Consider the following 12,310-nt stretch of genomic DNA (forward strand, 5'->3'; position numbering starts at 1 on the left):
AGAGTCGGACACGACTTAGCGCCCCTGTGCATACACACACACACACACACATGCACACACGGCAGAGGTGCACACCCGGAGAGAAAGTGTATGGGCATCTTCCCTAGTGAGGAGGAACGCAGTGAGGCAGTTGAGTCACTTACTTATATAGAACAGTTCTTTTGGGTCTTTTTACCTTTAGACAATTAATCTGTTTCTTTTTCTACACCTGACCTATCCTAGGGCCCTCCCTGACATGTGTGTACAGCTTTTTTCCATGATGGACTCCAGCCCAGAGGCCTATGGAGTCACATATTAGCATCACATATTGTGGAGTGGTGCCTTCTCCTTTTTGACCCCCAAGGAGGCTTTCTGCATATATGAAATGTCTCCTTTGCCCCAAGGATGGGAAATACATGAACTCCTGATCCTTTATTCAAACAAGGTTTAGCCCCTCTGTTCCTGCCATGACTGTTACCTTAAGTGTCCACAGGAAACAAAACCTGGCTTTTTACCGTTTCAGTTGTTCTCCATTTTGGAGAGCAAACAGGAGGCTGATTGTAAATATCTAACCTGGAGCCCCCTTATCCCCTGCTTTAGGAAATACAAATAGGCAATACAAATAAGCTAGCTGCAAGTGTCCAGACTGAAGCCCATCTTTTTCTTACTCCAGGAAGTGGAAACAGGAGGTCAGTTGTAAATGCCTAGACTGGGTATTTACAGGCTGTCTCCTACCTCAAAGGTATGCGTGAACACAGAGCATCCCAGAGCCTGGGCCTAAACAACAGTAAGTAGATAGACAGCAAAGGTTTATTCTCCTGATAATACTCAACCATAAAAAAGAATGAAATAATGCCATTTGCATCATACGGACGAACCTAGAGATGATCATACTAAGTGAATAAGAAAGAGAAAGACAAATATCGTAAGAAACCACTTATATGTGGAATCTAAATATGATACAAATGAACTTATCTATGAAACAGAAACAGACTCGCAGACATAGAGAACAGACTTGTGGTTGCCAAAGGAGTAAGGGGTGGGGAAGAGATGGATTAAGAGTTTGGAATTAGCAGAGGCAAACTAATATATAGGATGGATAAACAACAAAGTCCTACTGTATACCAAAGGGAACTATATTCAAACCCTGTGATAAACCACAATGGAAGAGAATGTGAAAAAGGGTGTGTATATATATTTGTACAATTAAATCACTTTGCTGTATGGCATAATACAACATTGTAAATCTACTATACTTCAATAAAATAAAAAAAATTTTTTTTAAGTTTTATTCTCCTGGAATAATTCCCACCAGTTCCCATAATTACATATGGTTTAACTCCTATCATAAATTGCTTATTTCATATAACTCTTAGTTATTCTGTTCTCTGCACAATCCTGACTGATACACATCTCAACTTTTCTCAATAATCCTTTAGGCCCTCTAGGCCCAGAGTTCTGATGTCTCCTCATGGCTAGAGTGCAGTGGTTATTAACAGAATGAACTTAGATGCTAAATTCCAGCTCAGGCCCTCCCCAGCTCTGACTCCCCAGGCAAAGTATTTAACTACTCTAAGCCTCAGTTTCTATACCTGTAAAATGGGAATAATAGCATATCTCCCTTAGAAGCTTGCTATGAGGATTAGGGACTTCCCTGGTGGTCCAGTGGTTAATATTCTGTAATTCCACTGCAGGAGGCACGAGTTCTATTCCTGGCTGGGGAACTAAGATCCTGCATGCCATGTAACATGGCCAGAAAAACAAACAGAAGTTTGCTATGAGGATGAAATAAGATAATGGCAGTAAAATTCTTAGCACAGACCTTCACCTAGTATAAATACTCAGTATTCACTATGATCATTACCTCTGTCATAAATAACACCTACCACTGACTTGCTTTTCAGAACCACCATCAACACACAGACCAGAGTGTGAACTTCTTGAGCAAAGAGACACACCTTTTGATTGGGGAGTTGAGGAAGCTTCCTGGAAGAGGTGTCACGTCAGCTGACCATGAATTGTTGGACTGGGGTAGGTAAATAGGGGAAGGATGGCATCTCTCTTGGAAAGAAAAAAACAGTTAGGTATAGAGAGACCAATGGTCGAAACCAACTAGACTTCGAAATCTTGCAAATTATCTTAATTGAGGAACCATGTGTTAACAGACACTGCATCAGGCCCCAGGCTGGGCTAGGAAGATAGAATGCTGAATAAGAAGCTTTTTGTCCTTTGGGAGCAAGAGAAAGAAATCAGTGCTTACAATCACAATATGATGAGGACCCCACAAGTCCAAGGACTCAAACGTGAATCAAGGGCAGAGAGTTTCCCAAGCCCAGGCCTGATGAGGGCAGAGGGCAGAGGACATCCCCGTGGGTCTATGGGCTGCCTTGGAGAAATGCTGAAGTGGCATCTATGTTCTACACCCATCCCCTCAACCTCCTCCTCCTTTGGAGTGAAGGTGGGTTAGTACTGAGTAGGAAGTGAATGCCCCTATTCCTTGAGCCCAGTTCTCCAGGAATTAAGGTCCCAATCACAGAAGAGGCAATCAGAGGTTAAGGTAGCACATCTAAAATTATGGAGAAGAAAACAGTATTACATGCCTAAAGAAAATTTATCAAAAGCGAACACAAGACAGGAAAACGTGTTCCACCAGGAATGTAAGCTCCAACTTTGAATATCTGAAGACTCCATCTCTGGTATGCAGACAAAGATTTGGTTTGTGGTAGCATTCGAGTATGTGCTAAAGGTATAAAACAATAAATGCGTGAGTGAATGAAGACTCAAAAGATGGATCCTCTTGGGGTGGGGACTCGCACACAAACTTCCCTGCTATGTGCCCTCCAAGGTAGCCTAAGAGTGGTGTCCTTTAAACACCAGAAACATCAACCACTTCTTTGGGGCTTATCTTTCTCCCCACCAGCAGCACGTGCCTCACCTCCCCCACCCAAGTTTCTATTAGCCAAAGAAATCAAGAATGCTCAACATGCTGGAAGGACATTCCGGATGACTGAAACCCTACTGCAAGAATTCCCCGCTAGGTTGAACAACAGCACAAGCCGAAGCAGAGGACAGATTACATCGGCCCATAGAGCTCGAGAAGCATAGAGGTTCACAGGCTGACAAAGTCAAGGGAAACCTCTTGATGGAGGTTACTCTTGATTGTCATGAAATCTGGATTTAATTTTGATGCTTCTGGATAGGAAATGATTCCCTGGCAGACGAGTTCAATAAGATAGACGAGGTCATTATGCCTTTAGTGGGCTTACAAAAAGGGAGAGTTTGAGTTATCTTCACTCAAAGAATATGGAAGAGATTAATACTGAGATTCTGCAGTTTGACCTCCTCAAAAGAGTCAGAAATCATAGTCAAGAATTTTGTGTTAAATTTTATTAATTTTGTAATTTGTTTACTTTCTTTCTACCATTATTATTTGGAACCCCGTACTGTGCTAAGTCACTTCAGTTGTGTCCGACTCTTTGCGACCCTATGGACAGCAGCCTGCCAGGCTCCTCTGGAGTGGGTTGCCATTTCCTCCTTCAGGGGATCTTCCTGACCCAGGGATCGAACCCATGTCTCTTGGGTCTCCTGCATTGGCAGGTGGGTTCTTTACCACTAACACTACCTAGGAGGCCCTGCTGCTACTGCTAAATTGCTGCTAAGTCGCTTCAGTCGTGTCCAACTCTGTGCGACCCCATAGACGGCAGCCCACCAGGCTCCGCCGTCCCTGGGATTCTCTAGGCAAGAACACTGGAGTGGGTTGCCATTTCCTTCTCCAATGCATTAAAGTGAAAAGTGAAAGTGAAGTTGCTCAGTCAAGTCCGACTCTTAGTGACCCCATGGACTGCAGCCTATCAGGCTCCTCTGACCATGGGATTCTCCAGGCAACAGTACTGGAATGGGTTGCCATTGCCTTCTCCAACCTAGGAGGCCCTAGGGTCAGCTAATTCCATCCATTTTTCTTTCTGCCTCAGGCACTGAATAAAAGTACAAAGTCCTATCTGTGCTTCCTTTCACAGCTTAAAATTATTCCACGTAAGCTCTTCATCCAAATGCTATCCCATTAGGCCTTTTGAAACTTCCTTTTTATTACAAATAAATTGCTAAATAAAGCTTGCAGCATAAAAATTAAAAACGAACTCCCTGCTTGACGATCCGGCTGTGGCCTCAGTCAGTGAAATGGTCAAAAGTCCGTCAGGCTCCTCTCAGGCTTCATTCAACCCTGGGGGACAGACAAGAACAAACCACCACAGGTTCACCAAGGTGGTACCACCAGACTCATCCTCCTGCACCACGGGCCCGATGATGCCTCCCTCACCATCCCCATCTTTCGATTTTGCCCTGATCACTGAAGTGTTTCTCCAGACACTGTTGATGGGCTTCAACCCTGGGAGGTGACTGACGTGGAGCCCAGACAGCTGGGCTCTTGGCAGCCCCCCTGCCCCTCACATCCCACCTGGCTCAGCCCCGGCCTCAGGATCAGGCCCCCAGGGACCCGAGCTGCTTGTGCTTCTCAGGAGGGAACAGACAGCATGGGGGCCTGCTCAGCAGCAGCCGTGGGAGTCAGCCCAGCCCACGGCCTGAAAGCTCATCCCGTCTGCTCCCACACCCGGCAACACCAACACATCTTCACCAGGCAGGATGGTGCAGGGGGCCTGGGGCTCAGGAACACCTGGGCTCGGAGCCTGGCCCTACCACTCACCGGCTGTGTGGCTCTGGGAAGACCACTTTGCTTCCCTGTGCCTCGGTTTCCCCATCTGTAAAATATGGATGACAATGGTCGTATCAGTCAGAGTTCAGTGCAGGAAATAGGAACCACTTGAGGTGTTTTGGGCACAGTGACTTGAGACGGGACTAGATGCTTATGGGATGGTTGGATGCAGGAGGGGAGGAGGTAAGGAGATCTGCTCCCTCATTCCGGGCAGAAGAGGAAGGTGGGCAAATGGAGGTTACTACTGGCAACATGAGTATTCTCAGTTCAGGATACACTGACTTGGCTGTGATCCAGGGAGCAGGCAGGGGCTCCACTGCTGCTGCTAGGGGTGGGGACCGCACACGACACTGCTGCCAGAAAAGACGCCCGTCTGTATGGCCCTGCTCGCCAGAAGGGAGCAGCCAAAGCAGCAGGAAGGCGGCCTCTGGTTCCCTTCCACCCTCCACATCCCACGTGAGGGTCTCAGCGTTGGATCACAGTAAGCTTTCCGCCCCGCTCCCCAGAGGGCCTCCCCTCAAGCTGCCCACCTCTTCTTGCCTGCCACCCCCAGGCCCCGCTGGATGTGGCAGTGTGGGGCACCCTTGTGTGGGCAAGAGCGGCCCTGCAGCCGCGCCATCAGGATCCCAGGCTGCCCTCCTCTCCTCATCAGTGCTGCCGGCTTCCAGGAGCCCCGGCCGCACTGTCCCAGGGATGTCAAGGCTGTGGCACCGCCCACGTCCACTACTCCAACTGGCCTGCCTCCAAGCTACATTCCCTCCTTCTTATGCCTTCGAATGTTGTCTCACTCATATTTTAAAATTCAATGTTCTATGTGTGTCAAAGAGTATGTATTAGTTTTCCAACCCTATGTAACCAGTTACCCTAAAATGTAGCACCTTAAAATAGCAAACATTTCCTCACACAGCTTCTGATGGTTAGAAATCCTGGAGCAGCTTAAAATACAATATGATCAACACCCATGAATCCACCGATCACTCAAGAACCAGAACGTTATATGTCCCCTTTCATCTACTTGTCTGTCATTCCTTTGCTTTTCAAACAGTTATGCTACATAGGTGCATGTGTCTAAATAATGTTTGTTTCATTTGTTTTATCTTTATGGAAATGATGGCTGTTGGTGGTAAGTGGTACTCCTTCCTCCCAGCTTCAATTTTCTCTCTGTGTGTGCTCAGTCCCTCACTCGTGGCCAACTGTTTGCCATCCTTTGGACTGTGCCCCCCCAGCTCCTCTGTTCATGGGATTTCCCAGGTAAGAATACTGGAGTGGTTTGCCATTTCATTCTCTAGGGGATCTTCCCGAACCCACACCTCTTGTGTTTCCTGCATTCTTTACCACTAGCACCACCTGGGAAGCCCCTAGGTTACCTAAGCATTCTTTATTTATCCATTCTCCTGTATATAGACATTTGTTTCCACTTCAAGTTGAAAAATGATGCTAAGTCACTTTGGTACATGTCTCCTGGTACATGTAGGCAAGTTTCCCCATGTTTATACCTAAGCAAAGGGTGCTGGGTTCTATGATATGCAAACAAGACGGTGTCAAAATATTTTCCAAAGTGGTTGCACCAATTTACACTCTTACTTGCAAGCTGTATAAAATCCTACTGATCCACATGTTCTCTCTCAGGTATGTGTGGTGGGGAAGTGGACCCCTGGCCTTGGGAGAGAAGAGAGGCTCCTGGGCACTGAGACTGCCAAGGGGAGGGCCCACACACCCATGGGCCCCAGCCCAACTCCACCAGTTAAGTTTCAGGCCCTGTGATGTGATTTGTGACAAGAAATATGCATATGCTCTTCATCTGCATCCCCATTTCTGCCCAGAGCTCCTAAAACCCTTGGAATGTCCTAAGTGAGGAGAACAGATGAAAGTATTAATGAGATGACATTTGGGCAGCACCTAAAGTTGGGTGCGGGTTACCAGAGGAGCCGTGTGAATAGAGGGTGGGAACTTTCAGTCCTACTCACGAACCTCTAGGAAGGGAAGAGGGGCTGGAGGTTGAATAAATTACCCATGGCTAATGATGTGATCAATCATGAATGTGTAATGAAGCTGCCATATAAACCCTGAAGCAGAGGGTTTAGGGAGCTTCTGGGTTGGTGAACATGTCCCGGGTTGGTGAATGGAGAGCCGGGGAGAGTGGCACTTGGAGAGAGCATGGAAGTTTGGTTCCCTTCTCCCAGGCCTTCCTTGCCCTATGCATCTCTTCCACCTGGCTGTTCCTGAGTTATATCTGAGAAGTGGAATATTTTCTGCCATATCAGTAAACAAGGAGAGAGTTGGACTGTAAAGAAGGCTGAGCACTGAAGAATTGATACTTTCAAACTGTGGTGCTGGAGAAGACTCTTGAGAGTCCCTTGGACAGCAAGGAGATCAAACCAGTCAATCCTAAAGGAAATCAATCCTGAACATACACTGGAAGGACCGATGTTGAAGCTGAAACTCCAATACTTTGGACACCTGATGCGAACAGCCGACTCATTGGAAAAGACCCTGATGCTGGGAAAGACTGAAGGCAGGAGGAGAAGGGAGTGACAGAGGATGAGATGGTTGGATGGCACCACTGACTCAATGGACATGATTTTGAGGAAACTCTGAGAGATAGTGAAGGACAGGGAGGCCTGGCGTGCTGCAGTCCATGGGTTCACAAAGAGTCAGACACACAACAGTAAACAAGGATGTCACAGTCATCAGTGATTGCAGCCCTCCAATGTGAGCCAGTGAACCCTGAGGGAACTCAGGAAGGAGAAGAATATCTGTCATCTAGCCTTCAAGATGACACTCCCTAATGCTCCTTTGCTCTGGGAGCATTCTTCATTCCAGAAGGAATGTCACAAGACAGGGATTGCCAGAACCTGTTCTGGAATCACCACGATCAAACTTGTCACTGTCTTCCCCAAGTGGGGACACGTGGTTTTGAGGGTATTAGCCCATTGTGTCCCCCTTTGCCTGGCAAAGCAATAAACCTATCCATTTTTTCTTCACCCAATACTCTGTCTCTGAGATTTGCTTCAGCACCGGTGTACAGAGAAGCTGAGCTTTCAGCATCACTGTCTCTGGGTCGATAGTGTCAGAATCAAGTGAGATTGTATGTAGGACACCCACATGGTCTTGGAGAATTGCTTGTTGGTGTGGGGAGAGCCCCCCCCCCCCAACACACACACATACACACTATGCATGCACAATACTCCCACATGTTGGAATTGGGTCCAGGAACCAATTTAGGCCCCCAGAAGCATTCAGCTGGCCCTTCTTGAGGAAGGCTCATTTAGACAGGGACACCTTTGCACTTGGGCTTCCCTGCTGGCTCAGTGATCCAGAAACCACCTGCCAATGCAGGAGACGTGGATTCAATCCCTGGCTCGGGAAGATCCCCTGGAGAAAGAAATGAAGGAAATGGCAACCCACTCCAGTATTCTTGCTTGGGAAATCCCATGGACAGGGGAACCTGGGGCACTACAGTCCACGGGGTTACAAAAGAGTCGGAAGAGACTTGGCAGCTAAACAACAACGACCTTTGCACTCAGCTGCTCTGCTGCTCTGGGGGAAACCATTTATCCCTCTTGTTGTAAGGACTTCATGGGAGACCTAACCAAGAATCCTTTGCACAGCAGACACTCTTTAGAGCATCTTGACTTCCCCCTGCTCCCTCCTCTGCTACAGCCCCTTCTTTGGGAAAGTAGAAGTAAATGAAAGAAACAAGTTCCCAAGCAAATCAATAGTGCTCTGGCCTCCACTGTCACTAACGCAGCATTGATTAATTGCTTACCCACAGAAAGGAAAAGTTAATTACCTACCATGGAAATTTTAAAAAAGAAAAAAGGAAACATGAGTTTAAATTTTAATTAGGGCCTCTGCATGGTGGGAATGGGAATGAGCTGGTTTCTCTTGTAAGTGACTGTTAGCAATTAGAGCGAAGGCCTCTAACTCCTGGGCAGGCTTCTTTCCCAAGGCCTCCAGCTGCACCTCCTCTCAGAGGAGGCAAAGTGGAGCCCAGAGGGCCAACCACTGCCTCCAGGACTCTGGCCATCTCCCTCAGGGAGATGCCCACGAGCAGGTGTTAGAAACACTGGGACAGGGTCCACCAACCCGAACCCACCGTTCTTCCTTGTTTCTTGTTGTTCCGTCGCTGTCATGTCTGACTTGACAACCCCACGGACTGTAGCACGCCAGGCTCCTCTGCCCTCCACTGTCTCCAGGAGTTTGCTCTAATTCACATCCATTGAGTCTTGCTTGCTTCACTGCTGCCTAAAATGTCACCACAGGAACTGTGGCAGATGCTGGGATGCTCTGAGGCCCAGAGGCCCCTCCAGGCATGCAGGGCACTCCCCAGCCACTGGGACTGCTGCCAACAGGCAGCCACCCTTCCGGATTGCCTGAGGTCACACCGCCTTCCCAGGCCAGCCAGCACCAGCTGAAGAGCAACATGAGGCTGGTCACCTCTGAACACCTTGTCAGCTCCTGTGCTGCCAGGAGGGTTGACTGCAGTGTGGCTCACGCCTCTGGCCAACCCTGCTGCCACACCCTCTTCCACAGGTGGCAATCCCAAGAGAACTCTTTCGTGAATGTCCTGCACACTTATCTCCCTCTCAGAGTTTGCTTCTCAGGCATCCCAACTTGTGACAGAGATTTAAATTGAGCAGTGTTAAAAGTGTCCATGTTATATGTATACCCGTGGCTGATTCATGTCAACGTATGGCAAAACCCACCACAATACTGTAATTAGCCTCCAATTAAATAAATACATTAATTTTTTTAAAAAGTGTCCTGGTTATAGAATCATAAACTAAAGGAAGCTCAAAAGTCATGTAGCCCAGCCTCCCTCCCAACACAGCGACGCGGTTAGATCTGACCCAGCTGATGGGGCCCTGGTGGAACGCTGACCGTGAAGGGACACATCATCTCAGAGTGGCCCTTCCAGTGCCTGGACAGTGGGGGCTGCTTGACGGCTTCTCTCATACTGGCCAGCTCCTGCCAGGGAAACCACAGCACAAGGACCTGTGTGGGGCAGGACGGGCCAGGCTGTGGGGAAGACGGGACGGGTAGACCTTGCCCCCGCCCCTCAGCAGCCCTGAGAACGCGCATGTGACCCTCAGCCGAGGTGCCGCACTGCCCCCAGACAGCGGGGCTGACACACAGTGAGACGGTCACCCCGCGGCCTTACACTTGGCTTCTGTAAGCAGCCCAGTCAGCCGCTGGCTTGGCTGCTCTAAGTCTTTGGTTGCAGCATGCAGGATCTTCCATCTTCATTGTGGTAGGTAGGATCTTTACTAGTGAACCTGGCCCCCGGTAATTGGAAGCTCAGACTCTAAGCCACTGCAACACCAGGGAAAGTTCCTCCAGGTGCTTTTGATTAGCCTAGTCCCCACCTGGGGCTTCTCCACGGGTATCCTCAGCCTGACCTGGGCCCCCCTTTCAGCAGCACAGGTGCCCACGCCAAGGGCCAATCAGGCTGAGATTGTATCACACCTCCCCCCACCCCCCGTAAGTCAGAAAGGCCATTGGTCTGCTAAAGAATTGGCCGGTGCCCAGGGAATCCCTAAGTGACGCCCCTTTACCGAGCTGACTCTAGGACCCTGGTGCTGCTCTGGGCCCAGGTGCAGCTGTCTGTTCATACTGGTCCCTGCCCTGGCTCCACCAGCCAGCCCACCCAGCACACACCCACGTGACTGCATGGATGCAGAGGGGCTCGCACACCATTCCTGGACCCCAGGCCTAGGCCTTAAATGAGGTCACAATCAGAGCCCATTGGAGACAAGGCCCACTCCTTCCTCCAGGACTCAGAGCAATACTTGTTCATTAAACACGTATTTGCTGAGAGGTCAAGAGGGGTGGGAGTCAGCCAGAAGAGGTTGTGGGGAAGGTGGAGGGGGTGTGGGGTGAGCTGACCAAAGGTTTCTGCAGGCTGGGCCCAGAGTAAGGCAGGATGGAGAGGAGGGATAGACTGTTAATGGTTGGCTGATCTGGGCAGGACCCACAAACAAATGGGCCAATGAGATTCTCAGAAGCAGGCAGGGTTCCTTTCATCTCAGTGGGACTCTCCTGAGCCCCACACAACACTTTATCCTCTTGGCCCTGACACCCATCCCCAACCCCCAGTGGTCCCACCACTCTCTCCCTTGGCTGTTCCTCTGGGCTGTCTCAACAACCAGCACCTGCTGGATAGTCCACACAAAAGTTCTTCCAGGACTGATGTGGACACCCAAGCGTTCACCCTCTGGACCTTCCCTAGGAAGGAGATACGGTGGGGGTGGGGGTCGGGGTGAGACAGAGCTGCAGTTAACAACTGTCTCTAACATGCGTCTGCACCAGTCTGAGAGCAGAGGAGACAAAACAGCTTCCTGGGGAGGCTTCCAGCCCGGGGACAGCCACGGGCTAGCTGGGCACAGGGTAGTCAATGTTCAGCGAGTGCTGGGAAGGGATAGATGGAAGAACCCATGGCAAGGGGTGAGTCCAGGGCAGCACTGAGGGCCGGGCCTTGTCCTGAATTAGGACCCAGGTGAAATCCACCACCACAATCACAGCCAAAGGGAAAATCTGTGCAGAGCTGAGCCTTCTTCATGGGGTTCTGGGTTCTGAACAGTGGAGACAGTGGCAGGCACAGTAAGGAAATGGTCACCCAAGTCAAGGCCCAGGCCTTTTTAAAGGTTTGATGTTGTCAAAGGTCTAAGGGTGGTCGGGAAGATGAGGGCTCAATAACTCAGGAAGCATGTGGAGAAGTGACTTGCCGATGCCAATGGAGGTCTGAGCCAGACTGGACTGTGAGCAGTACCTTCGATGACTTTGGGGCAGACAAGGAGGGAGTGAGCACAAAGCCAGCCTTTCATGCAGACTGATGGGCTGTGTTTATTGAGGCACTTTCTCAAGTCTCCTCTCTCACCTCACCCTCTCTTCCCCACAGCCCTGTGAGGTAAGCAGGGCAGCTCATGAGACTCAAGGAGACCAAATGACCTGGGCATGCTCTCATGCCTGGTAGGAGAGGCTAAACCCAGGAGACCCGTGAACCTCCTCCTCTCCATCCCCCAGACAGGAACCCCTCCCTCACATCTGCAAAGCATGTGTCCTTTTTCAAACTACTTCATCTTCTCTCTCCTACTTTCTAAGGTTCTGTCATAATCATTTGAGATACACTGGGGATCACTGAGCCTGTGTGCATGCCTAGTCATTTCAGTCGTGTCCAACTCTTTGTGACCCCATGGACTGTAGCCTGCCAGGCTCCTCTGTCCATGGGATTCTCCAGGCAAGAATACTGCAGTGGGTTGCCATTTCCTTCTCTAGGGGATCCTCCCGACCCAGGGATCAAATCCATGTCTCTTGTGTCTCCTGCATTGGCAGGTGGATTCTTTACCACTAGTGCCACCTGGGAAGCCCTCATTGAGCCTGGAGCCACCAAAAAAGACCTGGGTTCTGAGCATGGCCTTGTCACAGCTGAACTGTGTGACCTTGGGCAAGTTGCATTCCTTCTCTGGGCCTCCATAGCTATATGTTTTCCTCTGTAGGGTAAAGGTGTAGGCATCAATACACCTGAGGTCCTTTCTGGTTCTGACATTCTCCAGGTTCTAAGCTCCATATAACAGATAAGAAAATCAAGGCTTAGGGACTGCCCTGGTGGTCCAGAGGCCA

This window comes from Muntiacus reevesi, chromosome 1 (genome assembly GCF_963930625.1).
Source record: "Muntiacus reevesi chromosome 1, mMunRee1.1, whole genome shotgun sequence".
NCBI lineage: Eukaryota > Metazoa > Chordata > Mammalia > Artiodactyla > Cervidae > Muntiacus > Muntiacus reevesi.